A 22,467-nucleotide genomic window follows, 5' to 3' on the forward strand; every position below is an offset into this window, starting at 1 on the left:
CTTCTTATAATAAATTTGTGCTAGCATTGAGATCATATGAGCAGCAACTTATCCTAGAAGAAGAAAAGATAGGCACTCAGCTCAATCACAACCAAGCCTTCTTTAGCCAAAGAGGGAGATCAACAGGACTAGAAGAGGACTCTCCTATCGAGGAAGGGGATTCCACCAAAGAAGACAACCCACTTCTCAGCAAAACATCTATCCCTAACAAATCAACCATTATTCATCTCAGAAACCTACAAGGGGCAACACTTTGAAAATTCCAACAACAAGTTTAAACAAGATAAGATGATATGTCAGATATGTGGCAGATTCAGTCACGCTCAGCCTTGGAGTGTAGAAATAGATTCAACCATGCATTTCAAGGGGAGGAGATTCCAAAGGCCTTGGCTGCATTGTGCATTGATGAAGCTGTAGATGACACTCTTTATACTGACACAAGAGCCACCTCTCATATTTTGACCGATCTTGGTAAGCTTAAAACCAAAGCATCTATAAAGGTAAATAAAAACTATATGTTGGGAATGGACAAGCTCTAAAAATATCTCATATTGGAAATGGTAAACTCAACACTGGTCATGGAAGCCTTGATTTGAAGAATGTCCTAATTGTTCCTAGCATAAAAAGAACTTGATCTCAATTAGTAAACTTACTCATGATAATAATTGTTCTATTGTGTTTGCGGCTGACAGCTTTATTGTTAAGAATGCCCCAGAACAAACATTTGCAAAGGGGAATAAAGGTGAAGGATTATATGTCTTAGAGGAACACGAACTACTTGTTGCATTTTTTGCTTCAACAAAGGCTTCACACTCAATTTGATGGGGCATCTTAACGATCAAGCTCTAAAATATTTTTGCAAATTTTATCTTTATAAATATATCTAGACGATATGTGACCTGTCAATTGAGTAAAAGCCCTTATTTACCTTTCAACTCAAATAAAGAAATAAGTAGTGTTCCTTTGCATAAAATCTACTATGATCTTTGGGGCCCAGTGCCACTTATATCTTGTCAACATTTTAAATATTATGTTAGCTTTATCAATGACTATTCTAGATTCACTTGACTTTACCCTTTGAGAAAAAAATCTGACTTCTTACAAAGCTTTCAAAGGTTCCAAAAACTGGTAGAAAATTAGTTTAACAGGTACATTAAGATCTTTCAAATTGATGGAGGAAGGGAGTTTCAATCCACGGCCTTCAAAACTCATCTGGAACGACATGGAATTCAACAGCAATTGTCTTGTCCATGCACTACTCAACAAAATGGAGTGGCCGAGCGAAAAAATAGACATATCGTGGAACAAGTTTATCTTTGATCTTCCAATCTAAAATGCCTCTTAAGTATTGAGTAGATGCCTTTTTAACAACCATATATCTTGTAAATAGAATGCCCTCCAAAGTATTGAATATGCAAACTTCATTCCTTAAATTATTTGAAAAAGAACCGGATTATAGTGGTATAAGAGTGTTTGGATGTAAGTGTTTTCCTTACAAAACTACAACAAGGATAAGTTCTCCAAAAGAACCTACCATTTGTCTTTGTTGGCTATAGTCCTATACACAAAGGATATAGATGTTTAGATCCCAACAATAATCATATCTATATCTAAAAAGATGTTTGATGAAATTATTTTTCCCTTTGATAAAAATTCTAACAATGCACAAGAGAATCCCAAAACTCTTGCAATTACTGAATTTTTCAGGTATGGAGGGATGAAGTCAAAGAGAAAGAGAGAAAAAGAACACTTGTACGGAGACTAGCACAACTAGGACAGAACCAAGCAGCAACGATTGTGCCCCCATAAGCTTGATTCTAATGAAAACATGTTTGATTCTTCTATTCAAGAAGGAGAAAATGAGCTAACTGAAGAAAAAAGTATGCATTCTTCTATTGAAAAAGAGCAAAACTCAGAAACACAACCAGCTACAAAGGATGAACTAGAGGAAGAATCAAACCAAACAAACATGAGGACTATCAACCTATCTCAGGATGTTGTAAACTCACATCAAAATTATACAAGTGATAGAAGCATTTCAAACACCAAGGAAATTACCTCACAAGAAGTTGCCTCCTTACCTGATATAAGTACAAATTTGTTCGTTGACCTTGATTTTAAATCTGTAGGTATCCCATCAAATAGCCAATTATGGAGACAATTCCAATAATATCAGCAGCCATCAAGAGATAAACAATGAGAATGCATCTGCACTTGCTCACTCTCATCACATGATAACTAGGAGCAATCTAGCTTCATCCCCAATTCACCCTCAATTCACCTCAAGACAGACAAAACATAAGGAATGATAAGAGAAATCAATCCTACATGGCAATACAGCAAGTGAATGAACCAAAATCCTTCAAAGTAGCCCTCAAGATAGCACATGGAGGAAGCTCGATAATGTTGTTTTATGTTACTTTATGCTTAAAAATAGTACTTTTGGGTTTAGTTTGATACCCAAAACCATGCATTATGTTTTATCTTAGGTTATACATGCATAAATCACATTTTTATAACATTTAGAAATGATTTATGATAGAAATTGCGTTTCTACGCAGAAAACTACACCTAGGAGCCACGTGTCGTCCATGCAAGGAAGGTTGAATATTTGGTTGTAAATTATAAGTCAAACAAGTTAAACCAATGGATCTCCACGAATCTCTCAATCGTTCAACCAACTTGGAGCTTCCTATAAATTCCAGCTTGCTACACCTCCATTCTCATAAAGTTTTCTACGGTTCTTGATCACCTTACAAGCTTTCTGACAGCATAGATTAGGTTTATATTGACCTTCATTTAAGTTTATTTCTTTATTGTCTTCCTTTACTTTTTAAGAAAAACTCTAGCGTTGTTACACATTTTTGTGGAGTAGAACGAGTTATCACTCCTCTAAGCTCGAGAGAGAAAAGGTAAAATTCATTCAGATTGCAACTTCTCATTTACAGTTTCTTCCTTAGTATTGCAATCTTAAATCATGTTTTTTTATTGCAAAACCTTTACATTCTGTCTTTCCTTATAAATGAGCTAATTTAATTTTTCTAGCTCAATGATGGATGATTAGCTAATTCTATTAAACGAAACAACAAGAGTAAAAGACATTTTCTCACTCTTTCATCACTTAAGATGGTTTTATATAAAGTTTAAATTTTGACTTGGCCAACTAAGATTTGAACAAAGTCAATACTGAGAAGGTTGACAAGTTTTTACAACTTAAGGAATTAAACCAAAGAGAGGAAGGTTTTAGATATAAAGATTTTATTCAAGTAGCCTAGATATAGGACCTTGACATGAGATTGCGATTATTTTTAAGTCAAAACTAAAGGATTTTCTAATATATATATTAGGAAGAACTTAGAACTTCGAGATCACTTAAATATAAGCGAATCAAGAAGGAGAATCGCTAAATAACAAGAGAGGCGCCAGGCGCCCTAAGCTAGTCCCTATATTTTTCTAGCTAATTAGAAGTAGCTAGGGCTAGGTTTATTTCATTTAGTTTTAAAACAAACTAACTAATATTCACTTGAGTTATTTGTCACCTCGAATCAATTATAACTATCCGATCATTATTATTTCTAACAAAAATATTACATTAGTTCCTGAGGATTGATACTCGAAATACTCATTCCACTTATTACGAGGTGTATATTTGCGCTCTATTCATTTCGAATCGTAAATCCGAAACAAGATTTTGGCGTTGTTGCCGGGGACTATTTGTTTTTAGTCTTTTCTTAATTCTTGTGATTGGAATTCGTAGTTGTTGTTTTTGTTCTTAAAATGTTATTGATTTATATCTAACCTCAAGGGTTGCTATTTAGTGTATGAGCACAGGATCATTTCCTTTTTCCTTTGATCCTTAAATTGACATAATCTTTCGTAGGTTGAGAAAAGAACAAAGACTTAGAAACTAAAACATCGAAAAAGAGAGAGAAAACTAGGAGAAGATATTTTTATTCTTTTATCCAACAGAAAGTGCTTGAGATGATTCATTTTTAGCTTGGAATACTCTAGTTCCATCGATGTTTCAAATGCAACACAACCAAGCAATGAGAAGTAACTTTCCATAGTTGATGAGAATTAAATTCCTTGTATATATTGTGGCGATAACCATTTATATTTGTATTTTCCATTTAATCCTAATTCTATTTATTTTGTAGGTCAACAACAGAACCAATGAAACTCAAGCCCTTATTTGAACACCTACGACCAAAATTGTGGAGATCATCCAAATTTCTCACGAGGAGGACAATATGATGAAAGTTATTCTAATCCTATCCAGCAATACTAGTAAATATTCCTACAAGAATTCTCAATTCAGCCTCAGCAAGAGTATGATTAATAATGGATGCCAGAACAGATACAATCGTCACAAAGTTGTAGCCTTGAAGAGATGATAATAGAATATACGGCGAGAATTGACACTATAATTCAAAGTCAAGCAGTCTCATTATGCAACCTACATATCTGAATAACGAAGTTGGTCGATGAGCTGAGGAACATTACACCAGAAGCATTGCCTACCAACGTGGAACCCTCAACGCAAGAACAAGAAAAGCAAAGTGAGGCAGTGAACCTATGAAGATTGTGCATTAACTGCATCACTTACACTTTCCCAAATTCTAGCAAATAACCATTTGTGATTAATGTTTCCTAACTCTTTTTCTCTTTTTGCCTTTATAACTCTTCATTTGTATTCATGTTTAAGTTCAATTGTAACTCCTAGATTTAAAAAATTTTAGTCATTCTTTTCAACAATATAAGAGTTACATTATAAGAAAGTCATCAATTAGTTGTTTTCATTAATTTATTTTCTTGTTGGATATCTGAATTTTTCCATAAGTAACATTTACTTGTTTGTGTCTAACTGTGCTCCATCGATCGGATTGCAAACTATCTTAGCTTCTCTATTTTCAAATTGAGAGGTGAGATTGAGAGCAAACATAAGTGGCCTAAACTTCTTTAAGTGATAACACGTGAGGGAGTGTTGTGAAGCTCTTTGTATCTCATTAACTTATTTTTTTTGCAGCAATGTATCACGAAAGACAAAATTCATACAAATCAATGTCTTCTCATAGATGACAACGTCATGAGAACCACTATAGTGAAGATCCATATGCAAAGGAATTGGCTGGGATTCGCAAATCCGTAAATTACCAAAATGTTAAGAAATCCTTGGGAATTGTATTTAATAACCTTGTTGACAAATCAGACCTTTAGATACAAACTCAAAAACCCCAAAACAATAATCGAACTAACTCAAGGAAAAATTTAAAAACGGATTACCTTGATGATTAATATCAAGAGTAGAGGAAACTTGTTTCTAAACTCGTGATTCAAATCACTCCACAAGAGGCTCATCAACACAACTTGAATTATCCTAACATGAAAATTCTAAAGACACAAGAAACTGCACAAGAAATGAGAGATGAAGCTCTCAACTAAGCTAATGAGAAAGCTCACTTTTCATTCAAGTTTCAAATTGTGTCTACATAAAGGAACCTCAAGGCTATATGCAGCCCTCCTGTCATGCCATATGAAGAGTCTTAAACAAATGGAAAGACTTATAACTTACAAGAAATGAAAAGACTTGTAAATGAAAAAACATAACTTACAAGAAATGAAAAGGGTTGCAAATGAAAAGACGTAACTTCAAGAAAGGGAAAGACAATCAAATGAAAAAGCCAACAAAATGGAGAGCCAACAAAATAAATTGCAATCTAGTCCATAAAGAGAGATGTGAGTGTTTGACTTAGATTTTGAATTGAATGAACTGACTTTGATTTGACTTGAATGAGCTGGCTTTGACCTTGACCAAGTTGAATTTTACTTGCCTTAAAAATACTTAGAAATGCATAAGTTGCACCAAATTATAGTGAATTATTCCAATATCTTGCACATCTTGCACATCTTCCTTTAATTCCATTGTTGAGCTCACCAATGCTTGAACACGAAGTAGTAAGGCTCGTTGAAGTTTCCTAGCTCTTGATCTTGTAATCAGTCTATGAGGCATGTCAAAGGGAGCCCATTGGTTCATATCATCCTCTCGCTCTTCAAAAGAATTCCTCCTCGAATTGAATTTGTCACCTACATCAAAATAAGACAAATAAAAAACATTAAAAGTAACACTCACCCCATACCAACCTGGCAAATCAATCGTATAAGCATTATTATTGATACGTTTAAGGAATTGAAAAGGACTATTTTTTCCCATATAGCAACTTAGACCTATGTTGAGTTGGAAACCATTCCTTTCGGAAATGTACCCTAATCCAATCCCCATATTGGAAAACTACGAGCTTGCGTCCTTTGTTTATGTGAGAAGCAACCTTAATGTTTTGCTTCTCAATCCTTTCCTTAACTTCTTTATGTAGCTTATGAATAGGATCAATCTTTGTCTAGCATCAAAACTAATAAATTCATTAGGAGGCACAGGCAACAAATCCAGTGGAGTGATAAGATTAAAGCCATATACAACAGGCGGTGGTGCCACCATCTGCAGGCCTAGAGCATGTTGCCTGCCATTGGAGCTCAGCGTGCTACCTGTCACAATCACACTTTAACATGACTCAGAAAGCGATTTTGTGGCACTTGCTTCCACCCTCTAGCAAGTCGGCCAATATGAAATCGAATAGTCGGCTGTATAACGGTTATATGTCGCAACCTCTACCTCCATTCTCGAGAAAACAGTTTTGGAAAACGGGATTAGAGAAAAAGGTTTTGGAAAACGTTTGAAAGCATTTTGGAAAGTTGTTGTAAGTTTGAATGCAAGAGAATAGGTTAGCGGCAAGACAAGAATGCAACGCAATGTAGAGAGGATGACTAGGTGTACCCTTCTATAGTACATTCTAAGGCATATTTGCTCTGGCAGGCATGTACGTGCAAAGTGGCGAGAGTCATTCGCCACCAAAAGTACAAGAAAAATAAAATAACGTGCAAAACTAAATACATGGCATAAAAGTATGTGGAAAGAGGTTGTTATGGACATGCGACCACAGGCAACAGGTCCTGGACGAGCATGACCTTGGCGGGCGGTTTCGCCCCTCGTAACAATTCAATTTAATGGTCTATCTCCCGCCTTGGAGGTTGGGCCTTGGGCAGGCTATCTGGCATAACATCTGCATACACATCTAAGACACGTTGGATTTCTCGGGGAACTAACTCTTCAGAGTTTCTGTCTTCCACTACAGGTATGGTCATGAACGTTGGTTCATCATGAGCAAGACCTTTATTTAGTTGGAGTACTGATATCATCTCCACTCTGCTTGGTTATTTGATGCTTGTCTGAACAACCATAGGATCGGACCCCATTACAACCAGACACTTGGTGAGAGGCATGGGGATCACTTTGTGTTCCAACAAAACTTCCATTCCTAATACTACGTCAAAGTCATCCATCCGCACTTTCACAAAATCGACTTGTCCACTCCATGCTCCTAGTTTTACTGAGACTCTCTTAACAACTCCCATGATGGGGAGGGCGGCCGAGTTGACAGCTTTCATCTTTCCTGTGTCCTTATCCCATCACAAGTTCAAAAGATGCGCTTCGATTTCAGTCATGAAGTTGTGGGTGGTGCCAGAATCTACCATAGTGCTCTTTGCAGCTTTCTAGTTGACCCACACTTCAACGTACATCAGTCCTTGTTCCAGTGGTTCTTTCACCCCCTCAACTTTCTTCTGAAGAGCCGACAAGAATTTTAGTGTTTCCATACGGGGGTTGTCATCGACGTCTTCGAGAGGTGTATTCCTTTTAGGGCCTTCCTACTCGATCTCTTGATTGTTCGTCAATGTGGCTTGGAAGGCCCTGAAGGCGACTCGATTCGGACACTTGTACACTCTATGCTATCCTTTACAAATGAAGCAAGAGGGTCCTGTCCTGTTGTTATTATTTTGTGGGTTCGATAATCTCCATGTATTTCCACCCCTCTGCTGGAAGAGTCTGCGGTCTCCCCCTTCGTTTCTGTCTGCTCCCCCACTTTTGGGGGATCTTGATCTAGCAGGTTTGTTTCCACCGCTAGAAGAAACATGTGTCTTTCTCTGTTCTTGCGATGTATCGTTGCTGAGATCAAACAATCGTTCGGCTGTGGCATAAGCGGTAGTGATATCTTGCACTTTCTGTTCATACAGTTTATCCCGAGCCCATGGTTTCAAGACTTCCACAAAGGCAAAGACCTTGTCTTTCTCAGACATATCACGAATGTCCAACATCAATCCCAAAAACTACTTTACATAGTCTCGAATATTTCATGTATGTCGCAGTTCCCGTAGTTTACGGCGGGTAAAGATCTCTACATTTTCTGGGAAGAATTGTGATCTAAGTTCCTGCTTTAGTTTTTCCTAGGTGTGGATGGTACATCTACCTTCTTGTACATCTATATATCTCGCTCTCCACCATAACTTCGCATCGTCAGCAAGATGCATTTTAGCTAGTGTGATTTTCGATTCCTCTGTCACAGTGCTTGTCGCCTTAAAATATTGCTCAAGGTTGAAGATGATGTTCTTGAGATTTAGCATCTCGCGCCCCACAGAAAGGCTTGGGTTCTAGAACTTTCACCTTGTTGAACTGAATAGGTTCCCCAGCTGGGGCTTGATTTCCCACTGCTCTCATAGTGAGATTTACTTTTGTACCTAATTTGGCAATCTCCGTCCTCATGTCGTCAATGGCAGCTTTGAAGTTGTCGATCAGCTCGCTAACCATCTGAACAATAGTCTTTTGGGAGGTGTCCAGTTCTCCAACACGCTCCTCCATGTGGGCGATTGAGCTCAATGAGCTTTCGCCACGCTCAAGGTTATCGGTTCGCTTAACCTTACCTTCAAGGGTCTCAACCCGAAGCATCAACTCACGTACAGCAAGCCCATTTATACGGGCATTCACGGCGTCAATTCTGTCAACTTTGGTAGAGATCTCATCCAGCCAAGATTCCACATATCCAAGGTTGTCATGGTTTTCCCTTAAGAACAACAGTTGTTCTTCGATCTCGACGAGTCTGTCAACGTAGGACTTGCCCAACTGCTTTGTCGAGGACATGGTTATGTTTTCCAACTCGATGAGCCAACTAGTCTCTGATACCAACTATCACAATCGCACTTTAACGGGACTCAGAAAGCGATTGTGCAGCACTTGCTTCCACCCTCTAGCAAGTCAGCCAATACGAAATCGAATAGACGGCGGCACGACGGCTATATGTTGCAACCTTTACCCCCGTTCTCGAAAAAACGGTTTTGAAAAATGGGGTTAGAGAAAAAGGTTTTGGAAAACATTTGAAAGTATTTTGGAAAGTTGTTATAAGCTTGAATGCAAAAGAATAGATTAACGGCAAGACAAGAATACAACACAATGTAAGGAGGATGACTAGGTGTACCCCTCTATATTACATTCTAAGGCATATTTGCTCTGGTAGGCATGTACGTGCAAAGTAGCGAGGAGTCACTCGCCACCAAAAGTACAAAAATAAATAAATAACATGCAAAACTAAATACATGGCATAAAAGTATGTGGAAAGAGGTTGGCATGCAGCCACGACAATAGGCCCTGGACGAGCATGACCATGACACTACCCATACTTCGGAGACGGAAACGCGTATCCCCTGCCATTGCAGCGTACAGTGTGTAACCGTCTACGGTCCCCACCTCTTTGAGGTGGACACGCGTCCTGCTCGGTTTTACCCTCAACAAATATATTTTAATTTATTTTATTACTATTTGATTGGTATTAATATTTTTTATCTTAACAATTCATTTAATACTAATAATTAAAATAAGATTTCATCAACAAAAAAGAATTAATATAATTTTTATTGAATAACCATATTATTAAAAAAAATTAATATTTAATAATTATTATTCTATTTTTTAGTAATTGTATTGATATCATTAATAATAAAGTAAAATTAAATAAAAGCCCGTAGTATTTCATTATAAAATCACACAAATAAGAATAGATAGATGAGGGAGGAGTACAAAGTGTAAAGTAAAAGTATAAAGTAATTATGGAAAAGGTGTAGAACCCATTGAATAAGAAATATGAATGAGATTGATGATTTTTTTTTTTTAAGAAAACGAAATTATTCTGGGTCGTTTGTTTCATGGGAATCCAAGATTTCCATTATATTTGATGGACATTTGAATTCACACATTTATTTCAAAAATGTAGAATACTTAGTATTCCTAGGATGTCTACATGGGAAGACATTTAACTTGTTTTGGATGTCCTTTTGAAACAGGATTTTTAAGATTTCATCGTTTTTTCTAATAAATTAATGTACACATTTACAAATAAAGAACTTTATATATTACATATAGATATATAATAAGCTTCAATTAAATTATATAATATCTCCATTTATTTTTAATATTTTGAAAGAATAATTATTAATAATTATATATATTATCTTAAATATATAAATTTAAAGTAATTTTTTTAACAACCAACATTCATTTGATATTTTTCTTCCTAAAAAAATATAATTTTATAATATGATAAATAAATTTCGTCCAAGATAACATCAATTATATAATTGTCTTTTTTAAAAGAAATTAAAGTAAAAAATGAAATTTAATATTAATAATTTTTAATAGAAGTTATACTAATATGAATTAATTTGTTCAACAAAAATAACCGACAAAAATTAATATTAAAAAATATGAAATTAATAATACAAATCTATTATATAAATGTAAATATATTAAATTAATGTATGAATTAGATGAATATTTCTAAGTACATTTTTATAACATTATATAAATTTAAAACATTCTTAAGAATAAATCTTGCAAAACCAACATAACTAAATATTCTTGAATATTTTTATAAATTTTCCTACGAACAAATGTGGCTATCTAACAATATCATACATTTAAAATTTCAGACATTCGAAGAAGTTAGACACTACTAAAAAAATGACCCAAGAAGAGTGATTCTTAAAAGATTTCACCAATTAATTCTATTCCTATGTTTTAGTAAACACTATCAAAGAAAACTTAATTCTCATTCCTTGAAGTAAATGGAGTCTTAATCCTTAACAAGAATATATGACCTGCCCATTAATTCCAGTTCTACTTTATGAGAATGCCAGTTCAATTTTTTGTCTTGCACTCACCTCCCCACCAAATTTCTTTACCCCAACAAATTAAACAGATTCTTGGGTTTCGAGTCTCGTCCCAGCTGTCTTTTTTGTAGCCCAACGTTTGAATAATAACCTTAATCCACACCAACTCCAGCTGAGAATCAATTAAATTGAATAAAAATATTATGATATATTCAAACATGTAACTTAGGTCTTCTTATATGGGAGAATGACCTACTACAAACAAGGAAAGTAATAAATACCATAAAGACTAAATATTAACAACTAATATGGACAACTAATATTTACACAAATATTAATAAATCCAACACTCCCCTCAAGCTGGTTTGAAGATGTCGTCCATAGCCAGCTTGCTGGGAATTGTTTCTTTGGAAGTTCCTTAGTTAAAACATCGGCAATTTGCTCTGTTGTCGGAAGATAAGGGATACATATTGCACCTACATCAATCTTCTCTTTAATAAAATGTTTGTCAACCTCGATATGTTTGGTTCGGTCATGTAGCACAGGGTTATAAGCTATAGATATGGCAGACTTATTGTCACAATAAATCCGTATAGGTGTTTTCTGAGGAATCTTCAATTCTTCAAGCATCCTTCTGATCTATATACCTTCACAAATTTCATGAGCCAATGCTCTAAACTCTGCTTCAGCACTACTCTTGGCCACTACATTTTGTTTTTTACTCCTCCATGTAACTAGATTTCCTCCAACAAAGGAACAGTAACTAGAAATAGATCTTCTATCGGTAACACTTCCAGCCCAATCTGCATCAGTATAAACTTCTACTTGGAACTGGTTATTCTTTTCGAATAAAATACCTTTTCCAGAAGTTCCCTTCAAATATCTAAAGATTCTGTAGACAACTTCAAAATGAGTTGGTCCAGGAGCATGCATGAATTGACTTACCATACTTATAGCAAATGCAATATCTGGTCGCGTATGTGATAGATAAATTAATCTTCCTACAAGTCTCTGGTATTATTCCCTATCCTTTATTTATTCTGCGTTTGCCGCTTGTAATTTCAAGTTAGGTTTAATAGGAGTTTCTGTGGTCCTACAGCCAAGCAATCTTGTTTCTCCAAGTAAGTCAAGGACATATATTCGTTTCAATCTTGCGAACTTCATCCCTAGAAAATATTTTAATGTTCCCAAGTCTTTGATTTGAAACTCACTTGCCAGATTTTTTTTAAGATCAGCTAGTCCTGCTTCATCATCACCAGTGAGAATAATATCATCTACATAGACAATCAGAATTGAGATTTTATTATTCTCAGAGTGTTTATACAATATAGTATAGTCAACCTGACTCTGAAGAAGTCCATAACTCGATATGACTTTTCTGAATCGTTCGAACCAAGCTCTAGAAGACTCTTTGAGACCATAGAGAGATTCCTTTAATTTGCAGATTTTATTCCATCCAAGTTCCTTTACAAAACCTGGTGGCAAATTCATAAAAAGTTCTTCCTCGAGATTGCCATTAAGAAAAGCATTTTTCACATCAAGCTGGTGGAGAGGCCAACTGCAAGAGACAAAAGAATTCTAATGGAGTTAATTTTTACAACAGGAGCAAACGTTTCCTGATAATCTATCCCGTAGGTTTGAGTGAAGCCCTTAACTACCAATCTAGTCTTGCATCTCTCGATGCTACCATCTGCATTACATTTTACGGTAAACACACATTTACATCCCACTGGTTTCTAATCTTTTGGCAACTCTACTATCTCCCAAGTACTGTTTTGCTTTAGAGCATTCATCTCCTCCATGACAGCTAGTTTCAAATTTGAATCTTCTAAAGCTTCATGTATATTCCTTGGAACAAACAAATTAGTTATCCTAAACGTGTCGCCTTATGACTATTTGATAGTTTTTCATATGAAATGTAGTTCGAAATAGGATATTTGGTACAACTTCGAATGCCTTTTCTAATGGCTATGGGAACATTAAGATCAGAGACAACAAGTGAATTATTTTGAAATTTTGAAGAAGATGGATTACCAGAAAAAGTTGAAGAGGGAGGATTATTAGACAGTTCAATTTCATTTCTCGGAGTCTCAGATTGGCATTGTGGAGGAGTAACTATTTGATCTTGGTTCCTCTGATTGAAATTCCTTCTAGTATAAAACTTTAACTCAAGAACTAGGATTCGCAGAATCGTTTTATAGTATTTCTCCCCTTGATTGAAGGGTTTCTATACTTGGCATCGAAGGACTAGTAAAATCCGAACAGACAGGGCTAGGAAGAGGAACAGAAATATCCCAAAAATTATATTCCAAATTCATTTTCTCTCCTGAAGAGAATTTTGGGTGAAATATGGTTGATTTTCCAAAAAAGACAATCCATACTCACAAAAAGTTTTTTTTGTCTGAGGATCAAAACATTTATAACCCTTTGACCTGAAGCATAGCCTAAGAAAATACATTTAATAGCGCAAGGATCAAGTTTTGGCCTAAAATGACTAGGTGTGTGAACGTAAGTAGTACACCAAAAACTTTGAGAGGTAGATCAGAATATATGCAAGATGTTGGAAAGATATTTTTAAAGGACTCAATGGGAGTTTTGAAATTTAAAACTTTAGTAGGCATTCTATTTATTAGGTAGGTGGCTGTGAGAACCGCTTCCCCCCATAAATATTTTGGAACATGCATAGAAAACATTATAGTACGTGTTACTTCAAGTAAATGTCTATTTTTTCTTTCAGCAATCCCATTTTGTTGAGGAGTATCCCGACAAGTAGACTAATGAATCATACCTTTTTCTTTCAAAAAGTTACCCAAAAACTCATTAAAATACTCAGTTCCATTATCATAATGTAAAATACAAATTTTTGTTTCAAATTGAGTTTCAATCATCTCATAAAAGTTTTTGAAAGTATTTTTCACCTCAGATTTTTTTGACATTAAATACATCCAAGACAGGCGAGTATGATCATCAATGAAAGTAATAAACCATCTCCTTCTACTATGAGTACTGATTTTAGAAGGACCCCAAACATCACTGTGAATCAAGTAAAATGGTCTGGAAGCTTTATAAGGTTTTGGAAAATATGTGGAGCGATGATTTTTTGTTAAAACACAAATTTCACAATTAAAAGATGAACAATCAATTTCCTTAGATAACTTGGGAAACAGATATTTTAAATAGAAAAAACTGGGATGTCCTAGTCTACGATACCAAAGCACAATTTGTTCCCTAACAGAAAGAGAACTAATACTATTAAGACCCTGAGTTATTTTATTATAAAGGTACCTTCATCAAAGTAGTAGAGACCATCAAGCATCCTACCGCGGCCAATTATCCTCTCCGAGTTCTGATTCTGAAAAATACAATGGGATTCAAAGAAAGTAACACGACAATTAGAATCTTTAGAAAGTTGGTTGACAAATAAAAGATTACAGACTAATTGTAAAACATGGAAGACAGACGGTAACAAAATGGTCTCTATCAATTTAATGGTTCCTTTTCCTGCGAAAAACTACCATCTTAAATTCTAACTTTTTCATTGGAATATGAAGGAATGTATCATTCAAAGAGATTAGAAGAACTTGTCATATGATCGAAGCTAACAAAATCTATAATCCATGGAGATGAGAGTTACTACACGAGAAAGCCTTAGAATAAATACCTGTTTGTGTCAAGGATATACATGAATTATTTGAAGCTAAATTGGTGGATAGCAATTTCAAGAGTCGATGAATTTGTTCTATACTTGAGTCACTATTATTGTCACCGAACATTCTTCTATTATTGTTCGCAGAAATTTGACCCATTTTAAATGAACAAACTGTTCTGAACCAAGGTTGTCAACTGAACCAAATCAGATAAAAATTAACCAAACCAAATCAGGCAATAAAGAGATAAAGGAGAGTCAAACCAAACCAGAAGCAGACCGAACCAGCAAGACCAACTCACAGCACTAAACCAAACCTCATGAACCGAACCGGACTAGTGTTTAAAAAATAGAAACACACTTGAATCTGAAATCTTTTAGGTTTTTGACTTCTGGATGTTGAGGAGGCGGTAGTTGCTGTGTCCACAAAGAATAGATCTATGGAGAAGAAGCGGCGTACGCGTTGGGAACAGATCGATGGACGGGTGGCAGACAGAAGTGTGCGACGGTGAACGGCGGCGGTGAACGACGACAGCGAATGGATGATGAACGACGACCTAGCGAACAACGGCGGTGGATGAATAGATAGAAAAAATTTGTGAATGATGCCGACGAATTATGATTGCGACGGAGAGAACGATTATGTAGATCGACGGAGAGGACGATTGCGACGAATTTGCTCTATACTTGAGTCACCATTATTGTCACCAAACATTCTTCTATTATTGTTCGCAGAAATTTGGCCCATTTTAAATGAACAAATTGTTCTGAACCAAGGTTGTCAACTGAACCAAATCAGATAAAAATTAACCAAGCCAAATCAGGCAATAAAGAGATAAAGGAGAGTCAAACCAAACCAGAAGCAGACAGAACCAGCAAGACCAACTCACAGCACTAAACCAAACCTCATGAACCGAACTGGACTAGTGTTTAAAAAATAGAAACACACTTGAATCTGAAATCTTTTAGGTTTTTGACTTCTGGATGTTGAGGAGGCGGTAGTTGTTGTGTCCACAAAGAATAGATCTATGGAGAAGAAGCGGCGCACGCGATGGGAACAAATCGATGGACGGGTGGCAGACAGAAGTGTGCGACGGCGAACGACGGCGGTGAACGACGACAGCGAACGGATGATGAACGACGACCTAGCTAACAACGGCGGTGGATGAACAAATAGAAAAAATTTGTGAATGATGCCGACGAATTATGATTGCGACGGAGAGAACGATTATGTAGATCGACGGAGAGGGTGATTGCGACGAGCTGGAGATCGATCAACGTCGTGACGACATGTCTGTAAATGTGACATCGGTGGATTGACGGTGAAGATGGCGGAGCGACGACAACAGCTGCGTTGCCATGGAGAGTTCGCTGGAGGTAGACTTACCAGAAGGAGGAATGGATGATGGCTACGGTTTTGATTGTTGGCTAGGATTTTAAAATTAGGGTTTGGTATTTTTTATGATGGCTAGGGTTTTGAGAGTTAGGGTTTATTTCTTAAGTTCTGATACCATTTCAATTTGAGTGAATAAAAATATTCTGATATATTCAAACATGTAACTTAGGTCTTCTTCTATAGGAGAATGACTTACTACAAACAAGGAAAGCAATAAATATCATAAAGACTAAACATCAACAATAAAGACTAAATACTAACCACTAATATCTACACAAATATTAATAAATCCAGCACAAATATTATTGTAATCATTAATAGACAATGTAGCATAACAAGCACAACTTGATCTAATTCAACCATCCTTACCACTAAAACTGCTATATACAGGAACATTGCTAACCAAATCCTTCACATTCACTCTTTTGCAAAATGCAATCGCAATATTAAGCATCATTGTATTTAACATAGCCTATCCTAAAAATATGACATAAGACAATTATGACATATAACATAGTTTCGTTCAACAAGTTCCAAGGAGTAAAATTCCAATATATAACATAATCTAGTTAAACAAGCTCAAATGGGTATAATCTAAGATTCATAGAAACTTTAATGGATAGATTGTATCTCATAAATTGAATATGTTTCAAATTCAAATAACTTGATGCATGATGGTCTGTATAAACAGGTGAAGTCTATCTTAGTCTTTACCCTCTTCTTTGAAACAGTTTCAAAAGAAACAGAGACTGTTTCAAAAGAAACAGAGAAAAATCACGACAATTCCCAAACAAGGCTTTAGAATTCCTTGCCATATTCCCAATTAACTTGGTAGATGATTCTCAAATTGATAGAATATAGTTGTACAATGTTATTGCTACAAATCACTATTTCAAATCAGCAAATAAGGAGAAAAACTTGCCATTGCAATTTCTAATTGCGTGAATATAGAATTCTAATTCCAATACAAATTCCCCTAGAGACAAAATTTCAGAAAGAATAAGATTTACTTTCACAATCTTCCACTATTCACAAGCTTCCAACTATTCACTCTCAAGCTTTGTAATGTCTCCTTCACTATAAATAGCTTCAACAAACCAAAGCCGTAAATCTCAGTTTAGCGGATCTTCATCAAAAAATTAATTTAAAATTTAAACCGAATCAAAGAAATTAGACTATGAAATGGCGAGCATTTTATCCTCAGCAGCAACTATTCTGACGCATATGTGATGATTTACGAACAAAAAGAAAGAATGAAAAATCACAATACCCAAAGATTGACGAACTGCAGCGTTCATCGGCGTCCAGCGGCGACCACGTTCACCGGCGGGGACGGCGTTCAGCAGCGGCGACGGTGTTCTACCCTCAACAAGATTCAGCGGTGTTCGACCCTCAAAAGGCGTCTATCTTCAACAGTCGTGTTCGACCGTCACCGGCGGCATTCGCGGTGGCTGATCAATCAGGCGATGTGGTCTTCACAATGGAGAAAGAGGATAAAGAGATTTAGGACACAGGAGAAAGGGAAAGATATTTAGGAAAAAAAATAAAAAAAATAATGAAATTTGACCTAAAAACAAAATTTGTATATGTTTTGAATAACTATTTTTTATTTTCTGTGTTTAAAGAGTTAAAAAAATTCAAAATATATATTAGCTCGATAGAGTGTAGATGATAATGGTGTGGGGCGGGAGTGAGATGTCCTCTCCCATTCGTGTCCATGAAAAATGTCGAAGGTCCTGTCAAAAGCCCAACCTATAAATAGATACCTCTTTTCTCATTTTTAGGTATGCAGAATTATATCCTTCACTTGCATTCATTCGTCCTTAAAGTCAGTTTGTCATTGCTGACATTCACATAATTGGTCAAATTTTTTATGAATCAGTGGTTTAACTTGAAAACATATAGGAGTAGAGGTGGGGTATACATATGACACTCATTTGAAGCTAAACAAGTTTGCAGTGTTTGCATAACATTATAGGATATACAAGTTTGGTTTGCATAAGTTTTGATAATTATAGTTTCATAAATTAATTTGTTAGTCATATTCTAGAATATATAATCAATGAAATGGATATTATAGTTCTACAAGACTTGGATTTGGATAACTCAAAACAAAAAGAGTCTCTCATCCTGACTTGAAAACCAAACCCATGAGATGAGAATCATCCTGATCCAACCAACAAGTAATTGACTGTACTATCATCTAACCAAAATCAAACTCAAAATCAAAATACTCTCACTCAGACTAATATGGATATGATTATTGAAAAACAAGCCTAAGCCTAATCCTAATAGGGTGGGTTGATTAGAAAATTTTTGTTCAATTATATGGAGCATCAGCGAGACCAATATGGAGCAACAATAATTGAAAACTGAGTTAATTTCAAAGGCATATGAAGCAAGAATCATAACCCATTTACATGGATTGTTTCAGAACTCAGTGGCAAGAAATAAGAAAAAAATTCAACTAATGCTTTATTGAATTAGACTGAATTATTTGAAGTTAAAAGATCACTGATCTCAACTTTTGGGAGCCCCTAAATAGTTAAGACACACTGCAAGTTCTCATGAAAAGCTAATTTACTTCAGAGATAAATGCAAGGGAGGCCGAGTAAAGAAAACGCATAACTTAGCCAACTTATGTCAACAAGTTGTTCTAAGCTCAAATTGGTCTCTAAAAGCTTAGAAGAAAATAATTAAACCGCCATGATACCAGTTCCATCTCACACGCAATGTAGAAAAAACAATTATTCCTTATTCTATCATCATCAGATCCCCAAATTCCATAACACCTTTATATAGGAGTTGGAATTCTTTTAAGAACTAATTCAATTGGTTCGTTACATCAGTTCCCTTTATACTCTCTTCCTATAAATACTAATAATTTCTGTTATGTAAATTGGTTTTTTCAGAACTTAGTTACAGAGAGAGATTTGCAAAACAGAGGGTGTAGAGTAAATACCTCTTATTGTACTACTATTATATCACCTTCCAGCTTATTGAATAAAATCCCTAGCTCTCCTTGTAAGGTGGACGTAGACCAAACCTTGGTCGAACCACTATAATCATTCTTGTCGTCTTCTTCTTGTGTGTTGCTTTATTTTTCTGCATCAAATGGTATCAGAGTCTTTGTGATCTTGAAGAAATTTCTCTCTTTACAAATTCCAGAAATTCGACTCAACCCTCTGTTCTTCGAATTCAACCGAAGAAATTCAGCATTCATGGCTGCAAAATCCGAACTTGAAAAATTCGATGGAAAGGGAGATTTTAACTTATGGCGGAAGAAACTAAAGGCAATTCTTGTCCAACAGAAAGTGGCCAAGATTCTTGAAGAAAAATTACCAAAAACGATAACTCCAGAGAAAAAACAAGAAATGGAAGAAACTGCTTTTAGCACGATGATCTTGTACCTTTCAGACAACGTTCTCCGTCAAGTGAATGAGATAGAAACTGCTGTGAGATTATGGAAAAAACTGGAAGACCTCTACCTCAGTAAGTCTCTATCTAGCAAAATTCTATTGAAACAGAAATTCTTTGGATTTCGTATGGATCCATCAAAGAATTTAGAAGAAAATTTAGACAATTTCACCAAGATTTGCCTTGACTTATCAAATATTGGTGAAAAACTTGATAATGAAAACATGGCCATAATTTTGTTAAATGCTTTACCTGAAAGCTACAGAGAAATAAAGTCAGCTATCAAATATGGAAAAGATTCACTAACATTAGATCTTGTTATTGATGCACTCCGATCAAGAGAATTAGAAACCAAAAATTCCAAAAGGGAGTCAGAAGCACTTTTAGCTAGAGGAAGAACTAAGTTCAAGAACAACCATTCTAAATACAACAAAAATTCTCAAGAAAGGAATAGATCGAAGTCAAAAGAAAAAGACAAAGATAAAGGGTATTTTTATTGCCACAAATTAGGACATCTGATCAAGGACTGCCGCAAATTACAACATAAAAATCGAAACCAAGGAAGTAAACAACCTCAGTCTTCAGCAAATGTGCATCAGGAGTATGGTTCTGCAGAAGTTTTAATGATATCAGAATTAAATCCCGCAGAAGAATGGATATTAGATTCAGGATGTTCATACCACATGACTCCCCACAAACACTACTTTCAAGATCTGATGAGCAAGAAGGTGGAAGAATGCTTATGGGAAACAATCAACAATGTTCAATCAAAGGCATAAGTGTTGTTCGATTAATTCTTCCAGATGGAATGGAGAAAATTCTACCATCAGTAAGGTATGTCCCTGACTTGAAACGCAATTTAATTTCTTTGGGGACTTTAGACAAATCTGGCTATAAATATAAATCAGAAGGGGTACACTAAAGATCTTCAAGGGATCTTTATTAAAGATGTCAGGAACATTGAAAAATGGCTTGTACATATTGAATGGACACACTAAGAATGACTCTGCAAGTGTAGCTGATGCAAACATAAATCAGGAAGCATTACTATGGCATCAAAGACTTGCTTATGTTAGTGAACATGATCTGGTTGAATTGTTTAAACAAGAGTTACTAGGTAAAAATAAGTCTAATAACTGTTGGGTACTCTGTCCTAAAACTCGTAGTTTGTAAACAGTGAACATTAATGTGAGGTTATTCAGACAAATGTTGTTAAATGAAAGTGAATTTTTTTTTTTAATAAATCCAATAAACTACGAACCCTTGGCTATTATAATGAGTACTTGGACTTTATGTGGAGACATAAACTGGATCAAGTTCAAGTAAATAGCCTAAACAGTCTATAGTACATAGATCAAGTTGGGTACTATTTCCTGGAGACACTATTGAATACGGCCCGCTTTATGATTGTTACAAATGTTGTAAGGTGTCATAAACGAAGTGATCCTGATTCATTCGTGTAGAAACACGTGAGCAGGGGTGTTCTACACAATGAGATTATGTAAGACGGACCCTGAAATAATCACTATTACGTATTAACACCGTTTACGGATAACACTAATTAATTTCATTTATCGATAACCTAAATAACTTGATCTAAATTCTGAGTCATCTATGAACTTTTATTTATTCAGGATTCTCCCTTGATCTGCATAGGTGTGAGTAAGCTCATCAGCGCTGCTCAATATGCCTCCCATTTCAGGGATAAGACTGGGTAGATAGCTGGGGACATAGAATTAGCAAGACGAAATTCACTCCTACCCGATTTAGGGATAGTAGAGAGGTTGTCCCCTTAAGGGCTGATCCCGGGTCTTGAACAAGGGGCCCCATCCTCTCACTGGCCCGAGAGGAATTGGATTTAGTGATTTGATCCTAAATCAATTGTTCATTAGAGGGATAGTGGTACTTAAGGAGAAAAGATGTAACTCAGGGGTAAAACGGTATTTTTTTTGACCTAGCTGAGGTTACGAACGGCCTGTGAAAGATCAACTTACCGATGACGGTTATATCGAATGGACACAAATATATCTACAGTGAGGGGAGTGCATCTACAGGCTATAGTGGACAGTCCTATTAGTTAACGAATGTTGATTAACTAAGTTAAAGAGTTTGACCGGTTAGTCTCGAATTGTTGGAGCCCATGATCTGTAGGTCCAACGGGTCTCCATGCTAGCTCATAAAGGATAAAATTGATGAACTAGGTGAAGCAAGAACTTGAAGTGTTCAAATTCGGTTTTTAAAGGAATATTGTATTTTATATGAGATATAATATATAATCTAATTGACATTTAATTATTATGGAGAGTATGACTTATTTAAATTAGTTTTAAATAAGTTCAAAGCATGAAAAAGAGTTGTAATTTGATTAATGTGATTAATCAAGCTTAGGTGTGAAAGACCAATTAATATGAGATATTGATTTGGCTTGGTTTTTGTTTTAATAGAAAATTGATATTTCAATTTTGTTTTTATAAAAATTAGTTTTATCAAAGTTGGATTTTCCCACTAACTAGTGGTTTTTGAAGTGTTTCTTCAAGGTAATGACACATATCTTTTACATGCTAGTGGAGTTTGAAGTGGAAGGCATGCCAGGCATGTCTTTGCATGCATTTGGTCTTTATATAGGTGATGAAGATCACTTGGATTAGACTAATGCTTACTTGCATAAGTGCAGAATTTTTCCACTCAAATTTCTATTGTCTTCTCCTAGCCATTAGTGTTTTCCCTTTGTTTTCACTCAAAATTCGGTCCCACAACCGTGTTCATCAGCCCGAGGATAGCACGGATTTGTCGTTGGTGGTCCCATTGAGTTAGGAGAAGAAGTTATAACGGAGGTCTTCAAAGGTATAAAGTTAATCTTTTTCTCTTTACCTTTTTCATCTTTTTTCCAAGCATGCTTATTTTAGTTAAATTGCTTCATTAAGTGTATTATGATCCTTAGCTTCCGCTGTGCATGTCTAAG

The 22,467-nt window shown here is 35.6% G+C and overlaps 1 long non-coding RNA gene across 2 annotated transcripts; it reads right to left on the minus strand.

The window, feature by feature from the left end:
- Positions 1-5,444: 5,444 nt before the first annotated feature.
- On the minus strand, positions 5,445-17,699 carry LOC111019007 (uncharacterized). 2 transcript variants are annotated; one of them, XR_002602477.2, is made up of 3 exons: positions 17,359-17,688; positions 14,332-14,398; positions 5,445-6,084 (listed from the first exon to the last, which is right to left on the minus strand). It is a non-coding gene; the product is annotated as an uncharacterized LOC111019007 (long non-coding RNA). The 2 variants fall into 2 exon arrangements; XR_002602476.2 differs by lacking the exon at positions 5,445-6,084 and adding an exon at positions 11,235-12,604 and having other exon boundaries at positions 17,359-17,699.
- Positions 17,700-22,467: the final 4,768 nt, after the last annotated feature.

The sequence above is a fragment of the Momordica charantia genome (assembly GCF_013281855.1).
Source record: "Momordica charantia cultivar OHB3-1 chromosome 10 unlocalized genomic scaffold, Mcharantia_2.0 BLBB01000010.1, whole genome shotgun sequence".
Taxonomy (NCBI): Eukaryota; Viridiplantae; Streptophyta; class Magnoliopsida; order Cucurbitales; family Cucurbitaceae; genus Momordica; species Momordica charantia.